Consider the following 18,778-nt stretch of genomic DNA (forward strand, 5'->3'; position numbering starts at 1 on the left):
TTTTTTATTTTCTCGACAAAAATAATTCGCATTAAATATTATAGCTTAATTTAATTTATTTTTATAATTATTATATGTATTATTATTTATTATACACGCAGAAAAAAAAATACTTTTGACTAAGAGCCTACTAAATTATTTATTAGTTTCACTAAAAATTTTATTTGTGCTACTTACTTTTTTTTTAACAAATAAATAATTTAGTAGGCTCTGCGATAAATATATTTTTATTTAATTCAAATCTATTATTATATTTAGTTAAAGTAAAATATTTCTCTGTATAAATATTATAAAACTAACGTTCAAAAACTATTTTATAATTTATAAAATTAAAAATTTGTTTTCCTTTCTTTGGTTGTACCTATATTTCAAAATTAGTTAATTTAATTAATTAGTTTGTGAATATTTACAATATTGAAAACTAGTTGAAATTTAATAAAATCTCCTACATTCAAAGAAGAATTTTGGTAATTAAAAATAAAATACGCTAAGAAAAAATTTATTCTATTAAAATATTCGAATTATTTTTTATTTATTTTAATTCGTCTCCTGTCAAATAAATATTTACTTGAATCAAATTATTTTTATTTGAAATCAAACAAAACTTGAACCCATAATTTGAGTATTTGAAGCAAATTTAATTAAAGTAAATAAAAATTATTCGATATTTATTTGATAATAGACAAATAATGGGTTATTTGAATCAAATAAATTTTTTTCAACGTACAGTAAAATATAGAAATAAAATAAAATAAAAATAGTGAAAAAAATATTATACCGGCTAAAAATAGAAAAATTTACCTTCAGGCATGTTTTGAAAAGCACTTTGAGAACTCCGACCAATAGGACACTAATTAAGACCGATTTAATATATTTCCGCACATCTGCCCCATTAACGATCGTTTCAATTTGATCTCAATTAATAAACTTGACATGTACATACACACGTTTAAGCAATTTTCTTATCCTCATACATATATGAGATGATTATTTCTGTATCGATACGGAGAGAGAGAGAGAGAGAGAGAGAGAGAGAGAGAGAGAGAACTCTTCAATTTAGCAAAGAAATTCACAAACAAATGGTAAATTAAAGTATTGATGTTTTTTTTAAAGAGTAGATAATCTTGCAATTTAAAGGGACCAAGGGCGTAATTGAAAATGTAAATGAGGCAAAAATTAATGACGGCGATTGATGGGGAATTTTCACATATATCGATAATCGTATATATACGCACAATTCGCCTATGTGAGTATATTTATATCGCACACGAAGAACTGGTTCTCGTGCAGGTAAACGATTGGCAATTATTGTGGTGATAAATTTAAGAGTCAGAACAAAATGCGGGTACAGTATATATATCTCATTACTATTATACTATGTACGTTCTCATAATAATTAAGCGATGAAGAGACGATTCAAAAATATTCAATTGCATGCTTTGACAACTATTATTTCATTACAGCAACTATTATGCTACTATAATATTAATTTATTTAAATGAATCTTTAAATAACCAGGAAGAACTTTTCATTTATTTTAATTTTAGAGTCTATTTTTAAACTTCGAAATATTTTTTATTAACCTGATACTTTTTCAACAAAAAAATAATTGGTTTTTAGTTTAAAAAAATTACTTTTTTTTGACAACAGTTCTATTTTATTTATTTTTTTATTTACCTATTTAACATATATTTACAATTTTTTTCAATTTACAAATATATTTATTTCTTTCACCAAAAGAACAATTAGTTTCATTACCCAAAAAAACAATTTTTAATACATTTAACAATTTTTTACAGATTAAAAAAATTATGAATAATTTTAATTTGTTAGTAAAATACTTTTTCACCAAAAGAATATTTATTTTCTAGTCAAGAAAGTTAATTTTTTCACAAGTTTTCAAATTTCTTTCAATTTACGAAAAATTAATGACTCTATAATTTTTTAGTAATATTCTTTCAATGAAAAATAATTGAATTTTATTAAAAAAAGTATTAGTGGAAAAAAGGGATGGCATTAATGATGATAAAAAAATATAAAGTTAGAGGCGATAAAAAATAAGATGAGGGTACCGATCATCATTATCATTATTATATCCACTTTATCATTATCATCTCTTCATCTACACCATTATCATAAGTATAATTTTCATAATCATTTTTAATTTTTCCATTATTTTCTCTGCCTTTTCACATTTTTTCAATCTACATTTCTTTTGTTTTTTTTTGTAGACTATAGTCTACAGAATTCTTAGTTAAATGTATGAAAAATTCCAATTTTCAAACATTTAACTTTGAAATCTTTTCAAAATTCAATTGTTTCGCAAAATTCACGCTATAATGCTTTTATAATTCAATTGGATTCTAAAATTTTAACTAAAATTCATTTTTAAATAAATTTTTATTAAAGAAACTTCTACGAGAATTTAATTATCTAAATACAAAAATAAATGATTTATTAAATAATTGAATGTTTCATAAAATTGAATTCTCATAAATAATTTCACCAACAAAGTTTTAAATAATTGAATTCTTTTGGCGAATTTTAATAAAATTTTTAAACATAATTACATTTTTCGATAAATTTGATTAAAATTGTATTAAAAATAATTTAAATTCTGCGATGAGTTTTATTATTTATGAAAATAATTGAGTCCCTGTAAAAAATTTTATTATTTTGAAAATAATTGAATTATTGTGAAGAAATTTATAAAAAAAAAAATTGTAAATAATTGATTTCCTGTAAAATTTTAACTATTTATGAAAATAATTAAAATTTAACATAGAATTTAATTAAAAATTTTTTTAAATAATTGAATTCTTTTGTAAAACTTTATTAAAATAGTACCTAGATATTGAAAAATTAAAAATCATTCAACTGAGGAAAATTTTTGAAAATAATTGAAATTTTGCCAAGAATTTTATTAAAATTTTTGAAAATAATAATTGAATTTCACAGAAGAATTTTATTATTTATAAAAATAATTGAATTTTTTACGAGAATTTAAAAAAAATTTTGAATATAATTGAGTTTCTGTGAAGAATTTTATTACTTTTGAAAATAATTAAATTTCTGCAATAATTTGTAACAAATTCAAATTAAGAATTCAAAATTAAATTTAATTAAGTTTGTATTTTTTAATTGATTCCATTGTATAATCACTTTATTTCTATTATAATTAATATTTGAAACTATGTTCTTCCTACTATTATCCTGTAATTATTGGTCTTATAACTGTTGGATTAGATCTCAATAAATAAAATAATAATTATAAAAAATTTTTACATAAATTTAAAAAAATATAATTAAATTAAATACTAAATCAAAAACTAAATAAAATGTCTATATTTCAATTAATTTTTTATTTCTAAAAAGAATAATATTATTATAGTTATATTTGTCTACTATCAAATAAATATTTACTTGAATCAAAGAAATATTATTCAAATCCCATAAATTGTATTTGAATAAATAATTTCAGTATTTGAAGAAAATATATGAATAATAATTGAACTATTTAATTGATTTAAATAAAAATTTATTTATTTACAACATATGATTCAAGTAGGTAAATATTTATTTGATAATAGACAAGCAACCGATAATATTTGAATCAAATAAATAATTTTTTTGTATAATTTAATAAATTATATTATAATTTTAATTTAATTACATTATAATAAATTATTATTTTCCAGTATTGATGAGTTATAGAAACTTTCTTTTCTGAGAAAAAGAGGCGAAAGAAAGAAATTCCCAGTGATCCAGTTATGTCGACCTTGCGAAAATGACAACAGTGACATTGTATTGGGGAAAAAAAGAAATGTTTTGGTTTCATACCCAAAGATTCCTGCGAGTTAGTCCCCGTGTAAATATCTTGATGTGTGTTTTGTGTGTATATATATGTCTATATGTACTATGGCACGGGGTCTGGTTGGGTGGTCCCATTCCGCTGACGCGTTCACTACACCCATCTCATGATGTTCAGCCTCTCGGCTCCCTTTGCTTAAAAGATCATATTAAATATTGTTACATGCGGAATGTCATTCCATTACGACTTCGACTCAAATGCCCATTGGCAAAAGTGTAAAATCCGCGATTGAGTAGACGTTATCTCGAAACGCCATCCTATTTTCAAATCTATATATATATATATATATATATATATATATACAAATACATTTATTCAACTCTTAACATGCGTTCCATTTATTTAAAAAAAAGAAAAATCCACGAGATCTTATTCCCACGGGAGGAATATTTTATCTGTAATTTTCTAACGCATATTTTTCATATTTGCTGAACGTAGGGGGCAATATTTAGTTATTTTTTTCATATTACAAAAATCTATGTCTAGAGGAGAATATTTCTCCAGAATCAAATATCTCTTTTTAACAATATTTTTTATTAACAATATTTTACTATTTTATTTTCTAATTTTTATTCTTTTTAAACTATAGGTATAAAAAAATATTAAGTTAAATCAAGGGGTTATTTTGTAAAATAACTTTTTTTTTCATTTTTAAAACTGAAATTTTGGGTATACAATTATAAAATCAGCTCTATAGGGTGCGATTTTGTAATTTGACTTTGACTTTCATTTTCACTCCGATTTACACTCTGACTTTGATTTTGACTTTGACTTTCAAACTCAAATTAAAAGTCGAAGTGAAAATAAAAGCCAGAGTCGAGGTCTTTAAAGTCAAAGACAAAGTCGAATTAAAAAATCGCACCCCTAGCGTGTGATTCTGAAATTTGACTTAGACTTTCGATTTTGACTTTGACTTTGATTTTTAAAGTCAACGACAAAGTCATTGTCAAAGTCAAATTACAAAATCACACCCCTGGATTTATGAAAATTTTCTGATTCTAATCTGCCAATTATTTTCAAGAGGAGAAAAAATTCTTAGCTACCCTAACAAACTCAATTAATATATCAAAATTTTTTTGTTTTATTACTTAAAATTTCGAATATTATAAAAACAAAATTTTATGGTTGCAAACAAAAATTTAAATAAAAAAAATTTGCTATTTTATTTTAGAACAAATATTTTTTGCAACACTAACCTGTAAAATTGAATTTTACACACAGAAAACTGTGTGTAAAGTACTCCATTTTATAGCGGTGTGTAAAGTGTTACTTTACACACCGCTAGCAGTGTGTAAAATGAATTCCAGTGTGTAAAGTGATTTTCAGTGCGTAAAAAGGTTACTTTACGCATTCTTGTGACTGTTTGATGAGAAACCATGAATTAAAGCTTTTAAACAACAATTTACAATCACATTTTTATTTTAGCTTCTAGAAAACTTCATTTAACAGTTCCCCCACTACACCTAAACTTTCAGTAATATTGGCAATATTGCTGCAAGTTTAGTTGTTTTAGTGTTGCAAAAAATTTTGTATGACACTCGTGCGTAAATCAGATTATACTTGTGTGACTTGCAGCACTCGCCTTCGGCTCGAGCTGCAAACGTCACACTCGTATAATCAACGATTTTACGCACTTGTATCATAAATAACTATTTCGTTTGATATAAAAAAATATACTTGTTTTGAAAAAAAATGTTTCAAAGCAAACCAAAAAATTGTTTTGTTACATATATATATTGTAACAAAAAAAATATTTGTTTTATAATAAAAAAAAATATTTCGTCGTAGAATAAAAAAATGTGTGTTTAGAAAAAAATACTTTTAATTTAGGACAAATACTTTTGTTTTGGAACAAAAAATTATTTTATATTAGAATAAAAAAAATATTTCATTTTAAAACAAATATTTTTGTTTTAGAACAAATAGTTTTATTTTAGATTAAACAAATGTGTGATTGAGAAAAAATATTTTCTTTTAGATAAAAAAAACTTATTGCTTTAGAGAAAAATATTTCGCTTTTAACAAAAAAAAATTTTTATTTAACAGAAATTAGTTCTATTATTAATTAATTAATTAAATAACAATTTAATTTATTTATTACTTAATTTTAATTATTAATTATTTTCAATTATTTCTTCTCTTTCTCAAAAAAAAAAAAAAATTGTTATTAAAATTAAAAAATAATAATTTTGTTTCAGAGCAAATATTTTCATCAAATTAAAATTTAAATTTATTAAAATTTTTTTGTATTATAGAACAAAAAACTATTTCATTTCAAAACAAATATTTTTGTTACAGAAAAAAATATATTCGTTTCAGAGAAAATATTTTTGCTTAAGAACAAATATATTCGTTTTTGAACAATTATACTTGTTTTAGAACAATAATATTTGTTTTAAAAAATATGTTTTCATGAAAGAAAAAATTATTAATTTGACAAAAAAATATTGTTTTAGAACAACTATTTTCGTTTTCGTAGAAAATATTTTTTGTTTTAGATTCAAAAAGGTAGTTTTAAAACAAAAAGAATAATAAAAAATATTTTTGATTTATTTTAGAACAATTATTTTTGTTTAAGAACAAAAAAATATTTCGTTATAAAAATAATGTGTTTAAAAAAACTGTACTTTTGTTGCAGGATAACTATTTTTGTTTAGAAACCAAAAAGTCTTTTGTTTTCAAAAAAAAATTGTTTTGTTTTAGAACAAAAAATATTTAATTTTAGAAAGAATACTTTTGTTATAAAACTAATATTTTTGTCTTAGAACAAAAAATATATTTGTGTTTGAAAACAAAAAAATGTGTCTAAGAAGAAAATACTTTGTTTTAAAACTAATATTTTTCTTTTAAAAGAACATTTTTTTATTTTTTCTTTTAATATTTTGTCTGAGAACAAAAAAATGCGTATAAGAAAAAAGTACTTTGCTATAAAAAAATATTTTTATTTTTTGAAAAAAATACTTCATTTTAGTTATACAAACATATTTTTTATTGATTTTGTTTTGGAACAAAAAAAAATTTTTTTTGTTACACAAATAAAATTGTTTAAGAAAAAAACAATAATTTTATTTCAGGGTAAATTTTTTTGTTTCGGATAAAAAGAGTAATTCATTCAAGAAAAATTATTTTGCTCTAGACCAAAAACATTTTATTTCAGAACAAATATTGTTATTTTAGAACCATTATTTTTGTTTTACAGCAAATACGTTTGTTTTAGAACAAAAAATACTTATTTTACAACAACAAACCGCACCAAAATAATGACTTATCACTATAGATTGATCAATAAACAAAGTAAAAAACAAAATATTTGTTCTAGAACAAAAAGACATTTTTGCTTCACAACAAAAAGTGATTAATTTTGTGGCAAACTTTAGGTATAATCGTTTCCTTAAAGAAACTTGATACAAAGTAACAGAGCATTAATTTCTTATCAGCAATGAGGAAAATTGACAATTGTTCGAAAAGTGGTGGATGGAATTTCTTTTAAGACACCGCATTAAGCCGATTACGAGTAATAAAAGCGTTTTGGTGTCATCCAAAGAACGAATGATACTTTTGTTCTGAATGACAAGAAAAAGTTGTTGTGCGATTACGAGGTTGCGTTCGTTACATGCAGTGTACGATATTGTCAAGTGAGCTTTTTATCGAAGGCTTCAAGCTTCTTTTTTTCTTTTCTCTCTCTCTCTCTTTTTTTCTTCTTTTTGCCTTTGCTCGTTGTGGCGTATTCTCTTATTCTCCGCACTTGTTTCCTCGAAGCTATTTTCATGCTCCACCGACAAACAAGTTCTTCTTCTTCTTCTTCGTCTTCTTCTTCGTCTTCCTGAAGTGACGCGGCATTTACTCTTCACCCATAGGGCCTGAGCTAGTGTCAAGTACCATATAGACGATAACATTTTCTTATCAGCAATCTTGAACAATAAGGAAATTTCCATCTCAAAGGCGTTGATAGCCAATTTGTTTCGAAAGAAAAATCATGCCTCGTTGAGAAATTGAATATTTATATTCGTTCGTTCCTTTAAATATGGTAAAATAGAGACTTCACTTCCAATTTAAAATGTTATATTTTTAATTGCAACTAATTATACTCTCAAGTCTCGCGTACATTGTAATTATAATCTGCAATTAAAATGCTCCACTTTTTTTTTAAAATAATTTTCCATATTTTCATTTTTATCAAGCATATAATTTATTATATTTATCTTTACTTTATCTTTATCTTTTTCTATTTTAATCAATAAATTATTTTGCTAGAAAATATTTTTAAAGAATCAACAGGCAAATAGAGAAAAAATTATAATATCTATTTACTCCTCCGCATTGAATTGTTTTCAAAGTAAATTTTTCGATTTCAATATTTATATATCCAGCTGAGAAAATGTCTGCTGATGATTAATGACTTTGCTTTATGTCCCCTTGGTACCGACTGTTCTTTCTCTGATAAGAAATAGTCACTTAACTCTCAAATAGGTATATTTACTGAGCGCGTGTTCTGGCATTTGTTACTCGCTAATTTTGATCCTTCATTATTTTAAAACTGTTGAATGGTTTGTACTTTGAAAAAAATTTCTTCTTTTGCAATACTTATCTTGTAAACACGATAATTAAGTGTTGAGACAAGTGTGCAATGAAAAATGAAAAAAAAAACATTTTAAAAAGAAAAATATGCTAACAATAGAAAAACATTTTTCACTGACTCTAAAGAGCATGGACGTACACAATACTAAATGTACTTCGATTTAAATATCACTGCAAGTGTTCTTGGGTTTTTGGGGTCGCTGATTCCGAATCTTATGGCAGATTTGAAAAATTCAAAATGACGGATCCAATATGGCGACTACTGATTAAAATAAAAATTGCTACAAAATTTCAACACTTTAGGTCTAAATTTGTAAACAAAAAAAAATAAAGAGGGGGGAAGTGGAAGGGAACGAATTTTTTGATTTTATCCAAAAATTTATTTTAATTAATTTCAAGAGGGATTGTTTATATCTTTCACGTATTTTACACGTGATTTTTTATTTTATAAAAAGTTGATTCATGATGCATTAAACAATTTTAATTTCACAGAGAAAGAACTCTAGCTTCTATAATCAATATAGGAAAATAAAAATAAAATTCCGAGTAAAAAACATAATTCATTTACAAGTGCAATTATTTAACAATTGACAGCTTATAATTTTGCACGAATTTACACCAGAAAAGAGGAAAATATTCTCAATGTACAGTGCGGAAAAACTCCAAAGACTTATACACACCTATTCTTAAGATACGAAATTTCCATTTGTGCGATAAGCTTCACGATTCCGTTTGATAATAATTTACAGCAATTATTATATAACATTCTCTAGAGGGGAGATTTTTTCAACAGAGAAAAAAAAATGAAAAAAAATACGCGATGAATCAGATTTATTACCAGTTTCGGAAATTACAGACTAGGATTGGCGCGAGGCAGTTCGTAAAACGTAAGTCACGCAGTGCACAAGAGAGAAAGAGAGAAGAAATTGTGAACCACTCAACGAGAATAAGCTCTCGCAAGAAGCTCTTTGTTTCTGATTACACTGTCGCGGTTATAATTAGTAGCTGAATATGCGTGTGTATTTAATACACCGACAGATTCGTTTCGCCATTCTTTAAGCGCACGCACGTGTGCGTTAAAATACAACACACTTTGAGAGTCTTTAACATATATATACCTGTACAAATAAATTTTTAAAGCTGTACGTTTCCCATTGGTTCGCGCGATTAAACGATAAACTCCATGAAAAGATATTTTTCATTGAAGAATGTCTTAGAACTCTGTGTATTTCTGTTTATGTGTTAGTTTCAACTTCTCAAGTTACCCCTGAGAGCAATGAAAATCGATCAATTAGAGAAAGTTTAATTTAAATACCGACAATAGTGAGGTAACAAACATAAAAGGGTCGAGGAGGGGAGTATTTAGAGTGGATAATTTCAATCAATGGTTGTTCTTTGCGTTTTTTTACTTTTTAAAGAATTGACAAAAAAGTGATTGTTCTCTCTTTTACAATACAAATCACAACAACAAACTTTTTGTAGGAAAAGTCCATAATTTTTTTGCTCATTCACTAATTGTTCCTGAGTAAGAAAGAATTATAAACAATACTAATTGTTTACGATAATGTACAACAGTAAAAATTATTATCTGAGTGATGGGACCTTAATAGCAAAATCAAATTTTAAAAAATTTAAGGGGGTAGAAAGCTTTAACCTTCGCGCTACCGGACGTCCACCCAGGGTGGCCAACTAATACATAATGTTGTCTATCTGCTCGAATTTCGTATCAATCGAATCGACATTTTAACTCACTGAACCAAATTTTATCTACTTTCAAAAAAAACAAAAATAAATTTTTTTTTACATTTCTTCTTGTTTATTTATAACAATTAAAAAAGTATGTACAAGAATACTGAAAATTGACCGGGTGTTTTTTTTATATGGCAAAAAAATAAAAACAAAATCATTAAACTTATACAGTAAAATTGTTTTATATTAATAAATAAAATATATTATGATGTTATAAATTAATACATTTTTTATTTGTTTAAACAAATTATTGTTGTTATTTACCAACTTTTTCCAGAATGCACCTAGAAAGTTGCAGTTTCTTCCTAACTTTGCAATTTACTAAATCTTATATGATTACAGATAAAGAATAAAAGTTTAATAAAAATTGAACTATTGTTTAAACAATTTTTAAACAAATTATTGATGTTATTTAACAACTTTTCGCAGAATGCACCTAGAAAGTTGCAGTTTTTTCCTAATTTTGCAATTTACTAAATCTTATATGACTACAAATAAAGAATAAAAATTGAACTATTGTTTAAACAATTTTTAAACAAATTATTGTTTAACAACTTTTCGCAGAATGCACCTAGAAAGTTGCAGTTTTTTCCTAATTTTGCAATTAACTAAATCTTATATAATTACTGATAAAGAATGAAAATTTAACTATTGTTTAAACAATTTTTAAACAAATTATTGTTGTTACTTACCAACTTTTTACAGAATGAACCTACAAGGTTGAATTTTTTTTCTAATTTACACATTTACACATTTTTATTCTTTATTTGTAGTCATATAAGATTTAGTAAATTGCAAAATTAAGAAAAAACTGCAACTTTCTAGGTGCATTCTGCGAAAAGTTGGAAAATAACATCAATAATTTGTTTAAAAATTGTTTAAACAATAGTTCAATTTTTATTCTTTACCTGTAATCATATAAGATTTAGTAAATTGCAAAATTAGGAAAAAAACTACAACTTTCTAGGTGCGTTCTGGGAAAAGTTGGTAAATAACAACAAAAAATTGTTTAAAAATTGTTTAAATAATAATCAAATTTTTATTCTTTATCTGTAGTCATATAAGATTTAGTAAATTGCAAAATTAGGAAAAAACTGCAACTTTCTAGGTGTATTCTGGAAAAAGTTGGTAAATAATAACAATAATTTGTTTAAATAATTTTTTAATAATAAAACATAAATGTTTTATGTCATAAATGTCATAAAACATTATTAAAATACAGTATTTGTATTAACACATAATTATATACAAAATGTTTGATGAATTTTAATCGTTTTGGGAACATAAAAGTAAAATAGCATTTAGCCACCCCGAGTGGCCGTCCGGTAGTCCGCGTATACAAAAATCTTTAGTAGCGCAAAGGTTAATAAAAATACTAAAAAGAATTAATTTTTCTCAAATTTTTTTAATTTGCCTTAAAAACTTTAAAATGACAAAAAAACTTAAATTTTTTATTTCTGACAATATTGAAACTTTACAGAATATGAAATTGAATTTATTTAAAACAATACAATTCGTGAGAGACTATTCTAAAATTATTATTAATAAATTATTTGATAAAATAATTTTGCAGAAAAATTTCAAAAATAATTGAATTTTACAGAGTTGCATTTACCATTTTCAAAAATAATTAAAATTTAAAATGATTGAATTTTGAATGAATTTAATTAGAAAATTTAAATAGATTTTTGAAAAACAATAATTTAAACTCTTCGGAAATTAGTTAATTTTTTAAATATATATATTTAATTAGTTATTTATAAAATAGATTTATAGAAGAATAAAAGTTAAAAACAATAAAAAATAAAATTTTGGACAAGTTAGAAATGATTACAGAAATTGAATTATTCTCAAAAGTAATAAAAATCTTTGCAAAAATTCGAAAATGTTAAAAAAATTTTAAAAATTCTTGTAAAAATTTCAATTATTTTTAAAAGTAATAAAATTATTCTCCGAAATTCAAATATTTACAAAAATGTTTAATAAAATTCTATGTGAAGTTTTAATTATTTTCATAAACAATAAAAATTTCACAGGAATTCAATTATTTCAAAAATAATAAAATTTTCTACAGTGATTCAATTATTTTAATAAATAAATAAATTCTTTTTAGGAATACAATTATTTTCATAAATAATAAATCTCATCGCAGAATGTCAACTATTTTTAACATAATTTCAACCAAATTCCTCGAAAAATGTAATTAATAATTATTCTTAAAAATGTCATTAAAATTCGTCGAAAGATTTCAATTATTAAAAAATTTCTTGATAAAATTCTTTATGAGAATTCAAATTCAAGAATCATTCAATTATTCAATAAATTGTTTATTTTTATATGTAAATAATTGAATTCTCGTAAAATTTTCTAATAAAAGTTGATTTAAAAATTAATTTAAATTAAAATAGAAATTGAAAAATTTCCGAATAATCGAAATTTCATAAAATTAAATTGTAATCAAATGGATTTGTAAATTCTCAAAGAACTTTTGCAAAAATTATTAAAATTAATTAATCACCTTTAATTATTATAAGTTGTTGAATTTCAAAAAGGTTTGAATTTTAAATTTTGAATTAAACTTGATGTTTTCGAATAATTTTACAATTAAAGAAATTTGTAAATAAATGTAATAGAAAATTTTTTTGAGTATCTAATAATTCTTATAGTGAATCAAAATATTCTGTAGGGTCAGGAAAAAAGTAAATATTTAAAATTAAAAAAAATTGTTGTTGTGTAGAAAACGTTTACAATTTTTTTGTTCATCATTTAGTACATTTGCCGGAGTAAGAAAAAATTATAAACAATAATAATTGATTATAATAATGCACAACAATAATAATTATATAACAACTAACAATATAATCGCTCTATACTTTGTCTTCTAATGTAGAAACAAAAATTGCACAATTAAGATCATATTTCTACTTTGTAATTAAAGCATTTAACGCTCAGCTGTATGTATATCTTTTTTCCAGATAACAGATACGGCAAGCAAAGATATTTTCCAAGTATTAAAGGAATTTTTTTTTTCTTTTTAATATACGCCTGAAGTAATTGCCAAGCGCGTGTGAGAGGATCTTCTCTTTACGAGGTGCAGTAGATATGAAAGACTTTAGTCAGACAATTTAATATGCTGAGATATGGAAAATTATCTAGTTGCGAATAAACATTAAAAGCAAAAATCTAATATTTGATTCCTTAATTAATTAGATTATTTTATCATCATTGAAAAATAGTCTCGTGTACATTTATGGAGAATTTGCAAATAAATATTTACTATTATTTAATGCGAAAAAGAAAAGTGAAAAAAAATTCTTATCTCTGATAATGCGTAACTAATATACCTACCCAATAACAAAAATAATAATTTCATTTCACTTGGACATTTGGAAAAATATTTACATTAATTATTAATAATACACATGGGAAGCAGGAAGTGTGATTTCATGTACTACTTTCTACTTACATGTTCAGTCTGACGAAAACCATCTTTATCTACTGCGGGATAAAATCATTTCCTCGACATTTTACTGATAAATAATTAATAGATTATGTCAAAGGAATGAAATTTTAAATTATTTTACTACATACGGTAAAATAGTTGAATGTCTCAACATAATATACTGGAATATGTTAATTTATAAATTATATAATATCACATAATTTATGATAATAATAACAAATAATGTCGAAAAGATTTTCTACAATCTTAAGTGTTCGTTAATATTACTTAACTAATCAAATATTTCTCTAGTTTATTATTTATTTAGAAATAAATGAATTTATCTAATTAAATAATTAAGCAGTTTTATTAATCAATTATTAATCCATAATAAAATTATGGATATTATTTAATTATTATTTATCAATAATTAAGATAACCAACTATTTTATAGTTATTAAAAAATTATTAGTATTTTATATCTCGTTAGTTAGATAAAAATAAAAAAAATTTAGTTGAATAATTAAAATTAACAATTTTAAGTTAATTAATTATTAAGAAATAAAAATATCTATTTCATTAATTAAAAATATAAACTATTAGATAATTAATTATTTAACAATTATTAATTAATTTAAAATAGAAAAATTTACTCTATAAATTGAAAATTCAATAATTTAGTAAATTAATTAATTAAAAAATAAATAAATTCAACTAATTAATTAAATATACGTCTTAAAGTAATTTTTTTTTCTCACTTCTGGTTTTACGTCTGTCTTCCCGGGCGTGCGGGTGGGGCGATCTATCCTACGAATTCTTTAATTAATCGTAAAACTAATGGCGACCGAGAATAAAGTCCCACGGAGTCAAGAGAATATTTTGTCGAGATGCGCACGCTCGAGTCCTTTACTCTCATCCAGATAGAAAGAGGGTAGGTTTTCCCTGGATAATATAACGGGTGACGTTCTTCACCCCCCACCCCGCACTCCCTCACGAAACCTGTAATGAGGCTAATAGACACGTACCGCTCGTAAAAAGTCCTCTCTGAGTTCCTAAACTTTACTGCGCTACTTTCCCGCTTCTCTGTGTATGTGTAATAATGTCCTAGAAATTCTCCCTCAGAAATTCATGTCCTTGAGTTTTTTTATCAAGGGAAATTTTCTTTTTAATTTAATTCCAATATAATTTTGTGATAATTAGAATAAAAATGAAATTATAGACATTAATTATATCTGTAACTTAATGTATGTTTAATATTGTAATTATAAATTATTAATTAATATTTAATTTATTTACTTGTAATTCTAAAAAATTAAAATGTAATTTTTTAATAATATATTGAATTATAATTTTATTATAGTAAATTTTATTACAATTGTATTATACATTTATAATAAATTAAATTATACCAATCAGGAGTCATTTCTCCCCTCTACTTTTAAGGTGCGCGCGTAACACTTTGATCATGAAACAATTCTAGTTCTGCAATACATTTAAATTATAATTTAACTTAATAATTACAGGGTAATTATAAATTAATTAAATTAATAAATTTAATATAATAACAAAATAAGATTTTAGGCCATTTTTGCCTTAAAAAATGGCCTAAAATCTTATTTTATTAATAATACGTATTCCACATTATCTAATAATATCAGAATTAATTTAATAACATTACAGGGTTTACACAAAAATTTAATTTTGATTTCCCTGACTTTTTCCAGAATTCCAAACAAAATTTTGACTTTTTCCCTGATCCTAAAGAATATTCTGATTCATTCTAAAAATTACTAGATACTCAAAAAAATGTCACATTACATTTATTTACGAATTTCTTTAATTTTTGTAAAATTATTCGAAAATATCAATAACTTTTTTTTTAATAAATATTTCATCATTACAATTTTTCCATAGGAATTAAGATTTTCAAATATTTTAAATTCAAAACTTTTGAAATTCAACAACTTATAATAATTAAGATGACCTAGTGATTTCATTTCATTTCATTTATTATTATTATTTTTATTTATTTATTATTTATTTTATTCATTATTTATTTTATTATAAACAGGTGATAAATAATATTTTTTAAAAATTCAATTCCACTTTTTTCAAAAAACATTCATTCTACAGAATTGTTAGTTGAAAGTATCATTTCTAAAAATTCATTTTATAATGCTTTTAATATTCAATTCTTATGTAAAATTTTAACTGAAATTAATTTTTAAATCAATTTTTATTATAAAATTTTACGAGAATTCAATTACTTAAATACCAAAATAAATAATTTATTGAATAATTGAATGTTTCTTAAAATTGAATTCTCATAACGAATGTTAATAAAATTTTTAAGAATAATTACATTTTTCGATGAATTTGATTGAAATTATATTAAAAATAGTTGACATTCTGCAATGAGTTTTATTATTTATAAAAATAATTGTATTTCTAAAAAGAATTTATTTATTAAAATAATTGAATAACTGTAGAAAATTTTATTATTTTTGAAATAATTAAATATTAAATTTCTGTCAAATTTATTTTTATTTATGAAAATAATTAATAGATTACATAAAATTTTATTAAAAAAATTTTTTAAATAATTGAATTTTTTTGGAAAATTTCATTAAAATAGTAAATGTTTAAAATCATTGAATTATGGAAAATTTTTGAAAATAATTGAAATTTTGCAAAGAATTTTATTATTTTATGAAAATAATTGAATCCCTGTCATAAATTTTATTATTTATAAACATAATTGAATTATTGCGAAGAAATTTATAAAGATTTGTTGATAATTGAATTTTTGTGAATTTTTGGAAAATTTTATTAAAATTGTAGATGATATTGAAAATCATTAAACTGAGAGAAACTTTTGAAAATAAATAAAATTTTGACAAGAATTTTATTAAAATTTTTGAAAATAATTGAACTTCGGAAATGAATTTTATTATCCTTTTTTTTTACTAAAATTGTTCTGTGAATCCATCATTTTTAATAATTAATTAAATATAATAAAAGATTTAACTAATTTTAGAAGAATTAGAATTCTTAAAATTTTTCAAAAATCTAAGTTCTTTAAAATTTCTCATTGAATTAATTAAAAATTGAAATTTTATAAAATTTTGAATCGAATCATTTTGAAGTTCATCTATTTATGAAAATTGTAAATGCAACTCTTTTAAAATACAATTAATTTTTGAATATTGAAATATGAAATAATGTATAAGTAATAATGTTATGATTATTATTATTATTATTATTATTATTATTATTATTATTATTATTATTATTATTATTATTATTATTATTATTATTATTATTATTATTATTATTATTTTTATTATTATTATTATTATTATTATTATTATTATTATTATTATTATTATTATTATTATTTCTTCGAGAATGAATTTATTTAAAAAGAAATTATTGTCAAAAGTAGAAAAAATTGAAGGTTTTTTTTATTAGAATTCATGGCATTTTATATTTTATGAGGCAAACAAAAAAGGCACCAAAATTGAGAATTTTCTTATGAATTCTAGAAATATAATTTTTTCCAGTACTTTTAATGAAAATGCCTTTTTATTATAATTACTATAAATTAAATTACAATTTAAATTTATTGCCAGACAAGAATTGTTTCATGATAAGAGTGTTGCGCACGCACTTTGAAAGTAGAGGGGAGAAACGACTCGAGATCCCCACTTTTCACCCAATGCGCGCGCAACATTTTCTACTAAATTCGCTAAATCTTATCAAAAAACATTCAAAAAGGGATTTCTATTAATAAAAAACTAAAAAGAAATACTATTTGTAAATTTTAACTCAAAAACTTTTGTTTTTTGAGAAATTTCTTCTTAGAATACTTAGTTTACACTTTCATTTTTTTTTCTTATAAATATTTAAAATATACATATTTTTATTATTCGTAAAAGTAATACATTAAAAACCTTCTTTTTTCTTTTATTTCACATTCGCAAAATCTTTTGTCGAAGCAGAAAAGAAGAATAAAGAAGAAATACGAATAATTTCTCTTAAAAGTCGGCGGGTGTTAAAGGAACTTTTAAGTGGCTGTCAGTCGTTTAATGATAATATTTGCGTCCAAAGTTTTAAGCATTATTACATCTTACAGTAAAAATATACTTTTCCACTTCATCAATAACATCGATACTAGTATACATATATACAAACATTTTGCCGTTAGTTTTACAACGTCTTTAAAAACATTTTTTTAAATTTTTTTTGCGTTCGCGTTCGCGCTCACGCGAATTATGTTTATGTCCCAGAAACATATGAAATTGAAGTTATATTATCCGTCTCTTAAATATATTTATACATATATATATATGAATAAATGTTTGTTCACGAAATGGTACGTATATAACACATTGACGCTTTCTCTTTGACGGGCAATATGTACGAACTGTTGACGTGCGCAAAAGAACAGCCGGGATTATGGGTTTCAGACACAAGTTGCGTTTCGCTAAAGTGATAGTTTAAAGTGATGTCAGTACACTCTTTGAACTCAAATGACGGCGATGACAACATTTGGCTATTACTAAAGCAACGTGGAGGACCACACTTAACGAGGAAGTCTGCCTCGTTTGCGCAGCATCATTTACAAATGAGAACACACAGAGAGATAAAAAATATATATGCATACGTGTAAGCAAAAATCATTTCATATGCACCAAAAACGTTTTGTTATTATCTTCTTTTTTTTGAATTCAGGTTTACGAGCAATGTGAAGAAATAGAACTAAAAATTTCTAATACTTCTATGAGAGATGCTGGTTCATTATAATAAAATTTTAACTGGGCCGTATCTCTTATGGATATTAAATATATCGGATTTATTTTAATTTTTCAAGATAAAATTAATTAAATATTAAAAAAATTAAATTTTTAACTAAAAAAATCTATTTAGTTATTTAATATTAAATGAAATTAATAAATTAATTAACCCTCATTGTTTTTCTAAGGATATCAAATTGAGACAAAAAACGAATCAAAATGTTGCTTCGCAACACTTTTAATTCTTTTTTTGTCTCAATTTGATATCCTTAGAAAAACTCTTACAAATTACTATACACTGGATTTTTTTTTCACAGAAATGAAAAAAAAACCAATGATTGT

Source organism: Leptopilina heterotoma, unplaced genomic scaffold (genome assembly GCF_015476425.1).
Source record: "Leptopilina heterotoma isolate Lh14 unplaced genomic scaffold, ASM1547642v1 Lhet_27, whole genome shotgun sequence".
Classification (NCBI taxonomy): domain Eukaryota; kingdom Metazoa; phylum Arthropoda; class Insecta; order Hymenoptera; family Figitidae; genus Leptopilina; species Leptopilina heterotoma.